The sequence below is a fragment of the Capsicum annuum genome, chromosome 2 (assembly GCF_002878395.1).
Source record: "Capsicum annuum cultivar UCD-10X-F1 chromosome 2, UCD10Xv1.1, whole genome shotgun sequence".
Taxonomy (NCBI): Eukaryota; Viridiplantae; Streptophyta; class Magnoliopsida; order Solanales; family Solanaceae; genus Capsicum; species Capsicum annuum.
The window spans coordinates 96922354-96937189 of NC_061112.1; the positions used below are offsets into that span (position 1 = coordinate 96922354).

Below are 14836 nucleotides of genomic sequence, written 5' to 3' on the forward strand. Positions count from 1 at the left end.
CCACTGAATGTCCTTAAGCCACTGATTGAAATAAGTAATTTTTTTAGGGACATTTGTTCAACAGTTTTAAAGATTGGTGACTTAAAAAAGCTTCGAGATCGAGTTGCATTGGTTCTCTATTATTTGGAGAGAATATTTCCTTAATGTTTTTTTGATATCATGGAACATCTAGTCATTCATTTAGCCGAAGAAGCAATGCTGGCTAGACCTTCACAATATCGTTTAATGTGGTTCATCGAAAGGTATCATTTTATTATTTTTGTTGTACTTATAAAAAATTATAATTGACTTTTTAAAATTTTCTATTGTAGGTTCTTACTTAGTCTTAAAAACTATGTTAGGAGTAAAAGTCATCCAGAAGATTCAATTGCAGAGGAATATTGGATAGAAGAGTGCATGACGTTCCGCTCAAGTATTTAGAAGATGTGGAGACTAAGTCTAATCGGCCTTTAAGAAATAATATTTTGTCTAATAAAATCCCAAACCAAGAGGATCGTCGATCAAGTAGAGAGAAAAGGTTTGAGCTTGATGACATAATACGTGCTCAAGCACATAAATATTTTTTATTCAATTTTGCCTCCATAACTCCATATCGTAAGTATTAAATCATAATTTATGCATAGTAATTAATTATTATGTAATTTTCATTCAAATTTTATTTATTAAGTTTTTATGTATTTTACATCAACAGTGAACATATAAAAGAAATCAAGAAGAAAAATTCTCGTTTATCGAGACATGACGTGGATCGAATTCACAATGAAAGATTTCAAATGTGGTTTAGAAATCATGTAAATATGAACCAGCTAAAATATTTTCATATTTATTACTGTATAGTGATATCTTTCAATCACATCTTTACTTTTAAATGGTAGGTTGAGAAGATGCATATGACCGGTTAACAAAAATCTGAAGATATTCAAAATTTAGCTATTGGCCCATTAAGACAAGTAAAAAAGATGACTGAATATATATGTAATGGAGTTAGATACTTAACAGAGTCTCGGGATATTAAGCGAAAAACTCAAAATAGTGGTATTATGGTAAAGGCTACCACTCAAAGTTATGCAAGCTCAAGAGATAAAAATTCCATATTGGTAGAAGTTTCTTTTTATGAGTTTCTCACATATATAATTGAGTTGTATTATACCAAAAAGCTCAAGTTTGTATTGTTTAGGTGTAAATGGGTGAACAATAACAAGGGGCTTATTGAGAAAGATGATTAGGATTTTACTCTTGTGAATTTTAATCATCTACTCTATCCAAGGAATCAGTTGTCAGATGAACCTTTCATCCTTGCTTCTCAAGCTTAACAAGCATTTTATGTTGATCATTCTAAGAAAAATGAGTGGAAAATTATTGTTAAACTTAAGCCAAGAGATTTTTATGATTTAGGTGAAAATACATCGGCAGTTGAGAATAAGGAAGGGCATTTGAAGTTGTGGCCTGAGCAACAACTAGATGATACTACATTTGAAAGTAAAAAGGACATTGGATAGGTTAGTAAAGGAGTGCCAGGAATAGAAATTGACCCACAAACTCTGGAATGTAATGAAGCATATGATGAAGATGACTATGTGGCTTAGTTCTTACTATTATAGTTTGATTACTATTTCAGTACAAATGGTTATTGAACAATAATGATTTTGATGTTTATTATTATATCATTAGTTGTTAAAATCTCATATATTTATGTGTCTTATTACTTGACTAATAGTTAGATATTATTAATATTTATGCATAGTAGATTTTTTTTTTTAAACTTTGGCAAGATTCATAGTTTTTAAGGAACTTTGTGGAAATGGTAAGTAAAAGACAAAGAAATTCTAGTCATGGTGAGATTTTATCTGATTCTTCGAAGCAACAAAAACAACAAATAGGAAGTGTGTCAATGCCTCTACCACCTCAAAACTGGCCACAAAATGAAAGACAACTCCAATCTAATAACTTATTGAAAACTAATTTACATGGTATCGAAGCTCTTCCAGGTATTAAATTTTCATGATATCTTTTCTTCCTTCTATAGTACAAAGTTGTTAGATAACTTAATTTTTATGAATAATTATTTTGATTTTCTATGAATACACTGGGTATGTTATCGTCTTATATTTGATGACTTGTAGATTCTAGTGAGAGTGAAGATCAGCTTAAACATTATAGGGGTCCTACTATGATGCACTCAGGATGAGAGAAAGATGGTATCAATTTATCTATTGAACTGAATGAATATAATCAAGTTATTGGGCAAGAAGGACCTAGATTGAGTTCAAAATTTGGTGTGCTAGCGCAAAATGGCATCTTAGCGCCACTTAATTATACAAATTGGAGACTTATTCATAAAATGTACAAGAATAAAATATGGAATCAAATTAAGGTACTTAGTATAACCAAAACCTATATATTAAGATATTGTTATTTTTATATATTTTTTCTATATAAATGAGTTGTGTGTTAAATATATATGTAGGACAATATTGACGCAATTGATTAGATGAGGCGCATTTTGATGATGTCACTTGGAACTAAATGGAAATAAGCAAAGCATAAAGGAAAAACTAGTGGATATGATCCGTACGATACTAATATTGAGCGCTTAGCTCGTTGTCCAGATAATGTTGAAGAAGATCAGTGGCGATCACTAGTTCATTATTAGAGATCAGAGAATGCACAAGTATATGCTAGACCTCTATCCACTTTGCATTGAAATCATGAATTACTCCTTTCATACCATCCTTAATAGTTCATGAATTAATGTGGCTTCATTTTAGTGATATTTTATTTTTGTGTGGTTGGGGTTCTTTATTAGTCAAATAAATGAACTCCATTGTCCTAACTAAGGGTACTAAAAGTGGGATATTATTTTAACCTTGTTATATGGAATTTATTGTTTTTGTCTGGCCAATTATTTCAAATGAAGAAAGGAAAAACATGTTTCCAGTAGATTGAATTTTGTCGGATAGATGACCATACAGGACTATCTATTGGGTTTGAGTTATGAGGGAGGTATACTGTCTTAATGGGTTATTTAGCGTGTGTAGGGAGCTTATAAGGCATGTAGTTAAAGGATCAAGTGTTGCTAGTTCTTGGGAGCATAATTTTATTGTAGGTAACTAGTTTTAAATTGCATATAAAAGCAAGTTGTAGTAGGTTGATTAATCATTTCCTGATCATATATCCAAATTTCGTCATTTTGATCTTGCAAAATATTGTTATTTTGATCTTTGGTGTATTGGTATTTCATTACCATGTATAAGATTTGCAAAATGGTCAGTTTGGAGTGCAATTAGCATGAGGATATGGTGCTACATCTATTTTGGCTATATTGCAGACTTTTTTTTTTTAAGCAAAAAGAGTACTTGTAGAACTAGTATAATACAAAGTAGTAGGATTAAGATATTGTACATTAACCCTTCTAATAGACATATCTCAATTCCTATCAGTGCACAAAATATCCCATAAAGATGCTGGAGCGTCCCCAGAAAAAAAAACCTATAGAGGTACTTGCATCATTAGTACAAGCCATTGTCGCTAAACCATCAACTAACCTATTTTGTTCTCTTTAGACATGGTTCACCGTTGTCCTGTTTAGTCACCGGAGAATGAACCTGCAATCATTTAGTAATAAAGAGTGAATGTATTGTTTACAGTATCGACCATCTTTTTCTCCATGTTATGTTACTCTTCAAAGCAAAAGATAAAATTTTCTCCGCTGCTTCACGGTCAGCTAATGCAGCTGCTAGCTGTCCTTCTAGAATTTCGTTCTTTCTACAGAAAATAGTGTTTTTAGTGGTAGATGAGTGAGTATGAGTAATACATAAGAATCTTTCCTTGGGTCGGGAAGGACAATAACTGAAATTGTTCGCTAATACCATGTAGGCTGAGAAGCAAAAAGAGAAATCTGGTCGAGTAAGGACTCACGTCTGATAAGCTAGTTGGCGACGACTACAAACTATTAGGTTAGGTGGTGAATATTTTTTTTTAATATCCTTTGTTCTTTATTGAGACCCTAGGAAATATAATAATTGTCTAAAATTAGTTATCCCTATCAAGAACTGTTGACTTCAATTATAACCTTTTTAATTTTTTCACTCGGTGTGTAATGTCGTATTGGGGTGCCGATTAATTCAGACTTGCATTGGATAAGAGGTTATCGAGAAAACCACTCCCTATCGAGACTTTTTTCCTATCCAGCACTCGAACTCGATAGCATCACTTAAGATTGAACAAATTCTATCCTACCATAACTTAGATTGGATCCATGTATCCTCTCAAAACTAGAGTCTAAAACACCTACTACTATATTTTAGGTGCGTACAATGTCCCACTTCCAAATACATAGCTTGAATTAGTGGGTACTTTTGAGAATAGTTACTAGTTGTTTCCCAGATTAGCTTTACTTGTTCATGTTTGATTCAACATACCATTAAGATGTTAATTGTGAATAGTATTTAGTAGTAAGGATAAAATAAAGATAACGCGATAAATTATCTCTTGGTTTTTCAACAAGTAAAGTTGGACAACTATTTTTGATATAATGAACAAGTAAAGATGAACCGACGGAGTATTACACCTTAAATCTTTATATCCACTCACTCTATGTAAACTGTATACAAAAACTACATCCCTAATATGTGCCTCTTAATGCATGTAAAAACAAGACTCTTTCATGGTGGAGCAAGTTGTTCGAGCTCATCATATGTGATAGATTAGTGGTTAGTCATTTTTCTATTAGTGTAATCAAGCAGACAAAAATTGAAACCCACCCACAAATACAACTGCAATTCTTTTGTTATGGCCACTAAAAATTGAGATTTAAATTACATTAGTATTATTCCTAACAGAAATCTAAAAGAAGCATTCTGTGAGGCAGTTTTTTATAACTAGATGTTAAGTTATTAACCAAAGTATGTTCCATCAGAATAACTGAAAGAGAGAATGCATATTGGGCAGTCACACCAGTTTTAGGACCAAAGAAAGTAGCAGGTAATGGGATGAAACCGTGGGGTTCTTTAGATTTTCACTATTACATGATGATCTCATAACCCCCCACCCCCTTTTTTTTCCTTGTTGGGATTTAACTTATATATTCTGACAACATAAAAGAAAAAGGGTTATACTATCGTAACATTTTCTATTTTCAAGGTTCGTAATACCTCTTGCTGTGTAAGGTTGTTGTATGTAGTTATCTCTATGTAAGGTTGTTGTATGTAGTTATCTTTTAATAGATCTGACCGTTGTGAATTTTATGTTGTCAATGTATATAAGTTAAATTATTCTTGTTCAAGGGACACCCTCCATTTATCCTCAACCAGAAAAACCATTCTGCAAATGGAATAGATCGGTTTTAATATGATTAAATTAATGTCGACCCTGCAAAAGAACCATTCTTCCACTAAGAATCACTTGGTATAAAAGGAAATTTCACTTTGAGAACTTGTATATAGTAACATACTCATATCATCAGCAACAAACTGAACTACTTGCACAGTTTCAACTTGTTTACAAGTGCTTTTTTTTAGGTGGTGGCTATATAAACTACTTTATTTTTGTTGTTTTTTTGACTTCCAAGAACATGGGTGCCTTGCCTTATATCTTTGAGCTTCTGAAAAAACTACTGATAATGACAAGAAAATCTACTCATGAACTTTGAGTATGGCTCTTTGAATTACTGAACAAAAAAAGCATGATCAATTCATCCTAGTGAAATTGACACTATTCTTGAATAGCATTAGCCAGGGGTCTAGTAAAACAAGTAGCCAAATTGTGTTATTTCACTTCCCTTTTCGATTCTATAAATACTTTGTTTCAGTTAACAAGCTATATTAGCTAACTTCTTGTTTTTTTCTATTTTCTTTCTTTCTTGTGCTTGTTCAGTTCATTATAGATTTTATGATTACCCCAAGGCGTCGCGTTTTTGTGCATTGTCACAAATATCAATGCCACCTTCCCATTAGTGAAGAAAGTTTTGCTTTATACTTTTGAGAATGTCACGCCCCAAATCCTATTAAGGCGGACTGGCACCCGTTGCCGGTAAGGCTCGGGAGAACCAACCTGTAGCAATATATTACCTATGAACATTATAAGTTCCTTTCATACTAAACATGCCCTCAAAAGATAAATAGGACTAGCAAGCCAAAAGATATTATATGACTAGGCCGTTGGAGCCACAATGTCTACGATACGATACATGACCATACTATACTTTACGTAGTCTACAAGGCCTCTAGACAAGAAACATTATCTTATAAGGGTCGGGACAGGCCCCGCCTCATGATAAGATACTATACAATGCAAAAAGATATGATAAGACTCAAAGCCCCGAAGCAACCTGGAGCTCAGTGACTGCGGTTGATATCCTGTACTCTTACTAGGGAGGTTTATTAACTTCTGTACCTGCAGCATGGAATGCAGGTCCCCCAAGAGGGACGTCAGTACGAAATAATGTACTGAATATGTAAGGCAACATGTACTATGTATGAGATAAAAAAAACACTCAAATGAAACCATGTACTGCTGTAGGTTAAAAGACCACCTTTATGAATATTGTGGAGTCATGTATCTTATAACAATTAGGTTACTTTACTCTTATTACTTGTATAATCTGTGCACAGCATGTAATACAGATGACCAGCTGATCAGTGGTAAATCTATATCAGGATCGACCCATGCTAGGCTTTCCTTTCACCCCTGGGATACCCCCTGTAATACTGGGATTGACCCATGCTAGGTGATTTTTCACCCCTGGGATACCACCCAACAGAAGCAACTGTAGACATAAATCTTCTTATTACTTTTGAGATGAATCTTTGGTGGTCGTAACATTTGAGCTATAAGACTATAAGCATGACAAATGACAAGTATGTGTCCATGTAACATCATATCATAATGAAAAGAGTGGGTTGTACAATTAGTGAAACATGTAGGACATAAACAACGTATGAACTTTATTTAGCTAAAAAGAAGACTCATATGTCATGGTACCCAATGTATGTATGCAGTAGTGACAATGCTCGAATCTGGACACACAAGTACATGTTAAAGAGTGGAGTGGTTATGTCGAAGTTTGTAAAGATCTCTATGTGCCAATGAAGACTTTGGATTCCATGCCAAATAATAAGAGATCGAATAGCCTTACATACCTCGACATATCAACTTGTTTTTACGTCGAAATGACTTCTTTTCTTCCAACTATTTATCTACAATATCATGTTTTAAAGCTAGTATTAGCAGCTAATCAATGCATCTGGACAGCCCAATCTCACAAGACACAACACTTTGGCAACAAACGTATAACCATCAACTCAATGGTGTTATTCCGACTTTCTCAATTCTAACTGTATTCAACCAGCATACATTATCATATACATGATGTATACAGCCTATATTAGCTCTATAACATGCTGGCAACAGTCCATAACTACAGCACATAACCATTTTACTAAACGCTCAACTAAGAAGCCCAACATCTCGTCGTCTCCCTACATTTCATCGTTAACAATTCATACTTGTCCCAACTTTGAACCAGATGCTCCCAACATATATATACATCAAATAAATCTTAACATAGTCACAAAATAGCTCAAAACGTAGGGGGAAACGTGAAACAACAGCCCCCTCAACAAAACAGTCCAATACCATTTTGGAAACACATAAGATCATATAAGGATACTTGTTTCCAAAGAACTAGCAAAACAGTCCAGCAACCTTGGCAACCATATACACACTATAACATGTTAATAACCTCAACTTTATATCATATTAAAGTCAAAAATCAGGGTAAGAATCGTTCCAAAGCCAAGAAAACCAAACAACAACTTTCAGGACACAAGCTGTCCAGAAATTCCTGCACAGTGAACCAGCCAACTTATCTTGTTTTCCATGGAAAATTCATATCAAATATATGGTTATTTTACATACCTTAACTCCCAAGGTGTAGGTCTAATTCAGGAACTCAAAAAGTAGCCTTTGGTTGCCTTCCAAGGTGAAGAAATGCCAAGAGAAACTTAGAGAGAACAGCTGAAATTTTTTTGGTCTTTTATTGATTAACCTAGGGAGCTCGGTTTTGGTCCCTTTTTAAGGAGACTTTAGACCGACTTTCTCCTTATATTTGCAGATGATTAACTCAAATTGGTCAATGACTAATTTTCCCCTTTCACTTGGGCCTTTTGGATCTCTAAATCAATGGGCTTTAGTGGCCCATTTCCTTAATCTTTCTTGCACTTTGTTTGGGCCCAATCTTGTTAGTAGTGAATGAATGTAGTTGGGCCTATTATATAAAAATTTTGGGCTGAACATCTTGGCCCAATATAATGTTAAACCATTGGCTTAAATAGCCTCCCTAACTTGGGCTTCGTTTGTCACAAGACTTGGAAAGTTTCGGCGTTAAGCCTTGTCTTCGTTCCCCTTTTTTTTTACTAACGTCTAGACTTCAAGTGAGTTCACTTATGAATGAATTCTTTTCCCTCATGATATATAATTTTTAAGCTAAGCACACAGGTGACTCACCTGCTAGCTTCCTAAGTTCCATAAGCATGTCAATGATTTTCTCCGTTTAAGGCCACAGTCTCTAAATAGATTTCCATATAGTGCCCCAATCCAACACTTGAACACTTGAAAAATTTTGGTAGTAATTAAATCAAGTCGTATGTCATTTTATGTGAACATTACTAGTACATGTAAAATGTGGGGTGTTACAGAGAAGTCCCTGATGAAGCTGGTAATCTAGTTTTAAAAGGACAACTTTTCTATAATGGTGTACCGGGAAGAGATAGAAGGCCCAACTTAACTAGATGACACAAAATATTACTCCCCCATCCCAAATTATGTGTCATCATTTCCTTTTTAATCCGTCCCAAAATAAGTGTCGTCTTTCCTTATTTGGCAACTTTTTAAAGGCACAATTATCCTTTTACCCTTATTGGTCCCACTTAATTAAAAAAAAAAATATTGGCACATTTTTTGATAAAGGATAATTTGATAAACTTTACCAAGTCTTTCCTTATTTCTTAAACTCCATGCTCGGTCAAATGGCGACATATAAAATGGGACGGAGGGAGTATGAAGTTTGATCCTTAGAACCTAGAGAACACAAATCTCCTAACAACTTGAGCAATTTGTGGACTATAAATCACAATACTCACCTCCTGCCCATCACAGCATGTAGTACTCCTCTTTTTTGAATTGTACTATTACTGCTATCCAAAGTGTTTGATCTTTAATCAGCATGTGAATACAGTTATAACTACATACAGTAGCGCTCATGACAGACATACATTTTGGCATTCATCTCTATTTGATAAGAATATAAAATTCTTTTATAAGGATTTGTTAGTCATAGCTAGAGACAGTAAGCGAGTAACTAAATTTAATGTTTTCCCGGAACTATATAGACAAATCAAGTTGTCTAAGGGCTAGAGTTCTTCACGTTATTAAATAGTAAAAGGTCTTTCATGGACTAATTATGTATTTCTGATAGTACCTAGCAAATACAAAGTTCCAATAAGTTAAGTTTTCTACAAATGATAATATTCTCCCCTTTGTTGAGATCTCTCTTTCTAAATTACATTACAGATAAAAGAAAGAAAAGAAAAATAAGAGCACCCGAGGATGTAGCCTTGTAGTTAGTGAAGAGGATTGGGGAAAATGAGATCTCGGTAGGCGTAAATATTAGTTGATTTCTTCTCATGACCTTGGTAGATAGAACTACACACTACATGTGTTGCTGAAGGCAGTAAGCATCCCGTGGAATTAAGTTGAGAAAATAGAAGAAACTAGTCTTCACTGTAAATGGCCCATTTTAAGTAGATACAGAGAACATAGTTGTGGCTGTGGGGCGAATTAGCAGTGAACGGTATGCCAAGTGATAGCAAAAATCAATGTGTTATATTATATAACCCATAAGAACATGAAATACCAGGAAACTCATATTTTCGGGAGGCAAAACTTTGGAGTTTACTGCTAGCTTTTTGCAGAACTAAGAGGAGTAAACATTTGAAGCTGCCAATAACTTGAATACGCAAAGGCTTATGAAAGAGCCAAACCTATGAAAAACTTATTACCCTCTATAATCTACCATCTAGAAAGTGAGAATTATTTTAGTACTGTACATAAAAATTCCTTAACATATACATAAATATTCTACAAGAATTTACCCGCCTCAAACCAAGAAAGATGGAGCAGAGATCATCATCTTTTCTTGGCCTGTGCCATCTTTCTCCCCAAAAATATTAAGATGTGCGGAAACAAGGACTTTTTTTTTTGTGACCTTCACATCTGGAGATGAATCAGTTTCACTATTTCTTGTTTGTACATTTTCTTATTTGTAGATTTTTTTTAGACTTGAGGTTTGATGAGATACTGCAGCCTCTGGTGCATGTTCAAAAGCTTTTGATTATTTATTCTCGTCAAAGTTATGAAATTTCTGACTTTGTCTTGGTCAACTCAGCTTCAAAAGATGCAACAACAATTACTGTCATTCCTTCTTTCTATTGTAGAAAAGCTAGTTCTGATTTTTCCTTTTCCATTTCTTCATTCAAGAAATTGATTTTACTTTCAAGCATTCTACTTCAGTTGTTGCTTTCTCAATGGTGAGCTTTACTTCTTAGAGTTTCATCTAAGCTGATGCCATCGCAACTTATATCTCATGATGCTTTCGTTTCTTTAGCTATAATAGCTCGCTTTTCGAGTTCTCATTATCATCAGCCTCCTGTTTCAACTTTGATTCCATGTAAGCAACTAACTCATTGTTGATATTTTGTAATAAAGATGAAGCAGTATCTAATTTTGCTTTATGATTCTTTACAGACAGAATTTTCTGTGTTAGTCTCTCAAGATCCTCTTCTATCTCCTTCAATTTCTTTTCCCAGTTTATAGTATCTTACTTTCTTGCCATAGCTGCTCCAACTCAGTGATCCTTAGCCTTCAGATATGCAGCATATGCAGCCTTCAAAAACTCCTTTGAAGTAATGAGCTCAACAACCAAATTCCCCGATGTCTTCTCAACATCGTTAGATACAGATACAGTTTTTCAGCACCTTTCATAGCAACATCTTTTTTGGAAGCTAATAAATCATAATCCTAAGTCATAATCCTTATGGATAACTTCTAATCAGAATTTATAGATTGTAGCTTTGAAACTGCAGCTTCAAATCTAGCCCTGGCAACCTCAAGCTGTGCTTTGGCTGCAATACTAGCGTCATTAGTAATCCCTTGTTCCATCTTTTCTACCCTGAGCTTGGCAAGTTCTGAATCATATATTGCTTGTTGCTCTTCTGTTTGTGCTCTCTCTAGGTTGAGTTTCAACTCTTCTATAAATCTCTTAGTGCTATCTAGCTCTTTCAGAACTAACAGTTTTGCATCTTCCGCATCCTGACACTTTTTCTGATACTATGGGATCCACTCCTACACTTTTGCTAGTCTTGCTCGATAACATTCTGTGTTTGCACAAACAAAGAAGAAAAAATTCAAACTTTTAAAGTCAAGAAAATAACGTGAAATAGTCTATTTGGCCAAACTTCTGAGAAGAGAAAATGCTTATTTTAGAAAGTATACCTCCACTGTCAGTTGTCTATGAACTTTCCAGTTGACAATCTCTCCAAACTTTGAAACTGCCTATTTCACATATTGGATTGGTGTTTTTGTGTCAATATTAACTCTATTTATATCAAAGTTCTTAGGATGCTTAGACTGAGTAGTTGGAGATTTCACTTAGATTGTTATTTCTCCCTACTTGCCATTTTGGCTATGCTGAAACATTTTAACTAATCAAATTATATTATAAAGTGTATTGTTCTATTATGTATTATTGTGTTAAAATTTTCTAGGAAAAGAGCAAGAGAAACAAAGAAAGTCAAAAAAAGTTGATTATGCCACACATATTAGGAAGAAAAAGTCATGCTCAAATTATAGATGATGTATGACATAGTCACACTCTTTATTCTGTAATTTTTTTTATTAATTGATACATGTCTTGAATATTTTACGATATTCTCTTACTAATGAAACAAATGACAAAGAAGAATAGTGGTGGAAAGCCAACTCGTATTGAGGTATTCAAAAAAAATCGCACAAGAGAGAATACATAACCAGTGAATGAGATTGCTAGTGAAGTTATGGTAAATTCTGATTCTTTATAAGTATTTTGGTACTTTTATTCTATTGCAATTTTCTTTTACTTTTTATTGCTTGACTTTTCTTTCAAAAAGAAACAAATGCATGATATCGCTGAGGTGTATCCCGAGTTAAATGTCCTTGGAAGTGCTCCCAACGACGTGTACTTAAAAGTAATGGGACCAGACACTCATGGGATTGTCCGAACTCTAGGAAAGGGAGCATCTCCAAGTTTAGTTTATGGTCTAGTATATAAACGATCTCAAGCTGAAAAAAGAGATTTTGATACAGGGGTTGAGTTGGAAGTTTAAAAAGCTACCTCAGCTATGAAAATTGAGATGCTGAAAAAGTTGGTTGAAGCACAAAAAGAAATATAAGCGATGGATAAAAAGTTGTCTGAAGAAAAAGAGGATAAGGAAGCAGTGGAGAGAAAATTATCAGAAGCAAAAATAGACATGGAAGAAATTATAGTAGATAAAATAAAGGCAGGTGTACAAGCATATCTAGAGTCTTTAGGTATTACTATTGATGCAAATACAAAATCAGGACAGGTAAATAATTGTGTTGTTCACAAAAATTATTTTTGTTAGTTGATAACTTAGTTTATTTTAATTAGAATAGTTTTTTTTTTTGTGATAGGTTTCTGATAACTCAATTGAAGATCGTCAACAACTGTTATCACCCATTTCATTTGTTCACACAAAAAATTTAGAGAAAATAAAGCTTTGATTTTTATTTCAATTTGTTTAAATCCTAACATTCATGTGATTTTGGGATCAGTTGATTTCTTTTTCTTGTTTCTATTTGGAATTAATTGATCATCTGTTAATCACTACGTCATGTAAACTGTTGGTATTGAAATTCAACCTTAGTAGTTCTGTAACTTATAGTTGAACATCATAATTGAGTGACTAAGTTGCATTTTAACTGATTGTTTTTTGTGTATTTTAATATATGATTTTTTCATATTGCTATGCTATATTAGAGTTATTCATCGGTAATCTTGGTTAAGTATTTGTTGTTGAAGCAATCTTATAATTTTATTTTGATTTTTCTTATGGGGAAAATAGGCGTACTATGTATGCTATGATTTGTTATGTTTTGAATTTTGTAAATATTTAAGTAATCAGTTTAATTTTTCTTCTCAGGCTAAGATGATCAAGAAGGCTGAAACTAGTGTAGTTGACACAAATAAACGAAAGCGGGTAAGTTAGAAAAATTACAAGACATCCCTTTTCTCTTTTCTTTTCTTTCAAAGAGAAAAAATTGTCATCTCTAGTAGATGCTTTTGCATCAATTTTTCAATATGCTTGTCTTAAAAAAAATTCAATGTGCTTTTTTGATATCTCAAGCTGTTCTAGTCATGGAGAAAATAATTTCATCATATAGTTATAATTTTTTCTTTTATGTGAATTTCTTATGCAGAGCTTTTCAGGGAATTAAGGTCAATTACTAGCTATGAAATGCTCTCAACTTATGGATTGGTGATTTCATAAAGCTTTATTGCAGATTTTATTTGAGAATTTAACGAAATTGATTTGAATTAGACATTAAAGTTGGTTGCATGTTGAAACTATTATATTTATATTTCATTTTTACTTAGATCATTTGGTTTGATACCATTTAACTTTTACAGAACAATTATTATTTTGCTATTTTGTTCTTTGGTTATAATGAACACATTTACTTTACATATATTTCATGTTTATTATAAGAGGTGGTTATGTATGATGTATAGATTAAATAAACTATAAATATTTGTGTCATGAGAAAAATTATAAAGAATTTGTATCCATTTTAAAAATAATTGATAGTGACATTAATCTAAATGCAAATAATATTGATGACAATTTTGGAATGTTCTAAATGAATGTTACTAAATTTTACGACATTAATATTTTATTTATTGACCTCAACTAAAACAACATTAATTTAAATACAACATTTTACAAAGGTCACAAGTAAGTGTCACAAAGAAAAATCTACCAAATATTTAATCTAAATGTTAGAAATTAAGTGACATTTCATATAAATGTCATAAATTTCTTATCGACATTTACCTTAATGTGGAAAATAAAATGTTATATATCCCATACTGCCTTTTATCTAAATGTCAGAGAAAATGTCGTAAATTTTTTATCAATATTTACCTATATGTTGCAAATAAATGTCGTAAATCTATTCCGACATTTACATAAATGTCTCGAAGTTAATGTCACAATTTTTTTTCGATATTTACCTAAAATATTGGAAACATTCTCGACACTAAAATTTGCGACATTTGTTTCAAATGTAAATTAAATGTCGGTAGATAAATTTGTGACATTTAAATTCCTTAGCACAACATTTATATAATGTCTTCGTATCTCTACTTTATTGTAGTGCCGTTTGGCCATAAATTTTTTTTCTTTTTTTAAAATTTTTTTTCACTTTTTTCGAAAATTGTGGTATTTGGCCATGAAAATTCAGAAAATTATTTCAAAGTTGGATTCCAAAAAGTGAAAACAACTTTTTGTTGTTTTCACAATTTTCCACTCCCATTTCTAACTTTCATTATTATTACATATAACCACAATCTTTAAATTTTTACACAAACACCTCTTATAACTACACGGGAACGGAACCTCAGACACACCCCAGAAACGGATCTTCGCAATTTAACCACCAAGAAAAAAATTATTATTTATTTTCTATGGTACAACATCATTTTTAATTGTTACATATATTC

The 14836-nt window shown here is 32.8% G+C and overlaps 1 pseudogene; it reads left to right on the forward strand.

Moving 5' to 3' along the window:
- The first annotated feature begins 159 nt into the window (after positions 1-159).
- Positions 160-13551, forward strand: LOC124896211 (annotated as a pseudogene).
- Positions 13552-14836: the final 1285 nt, after the last annotated feature.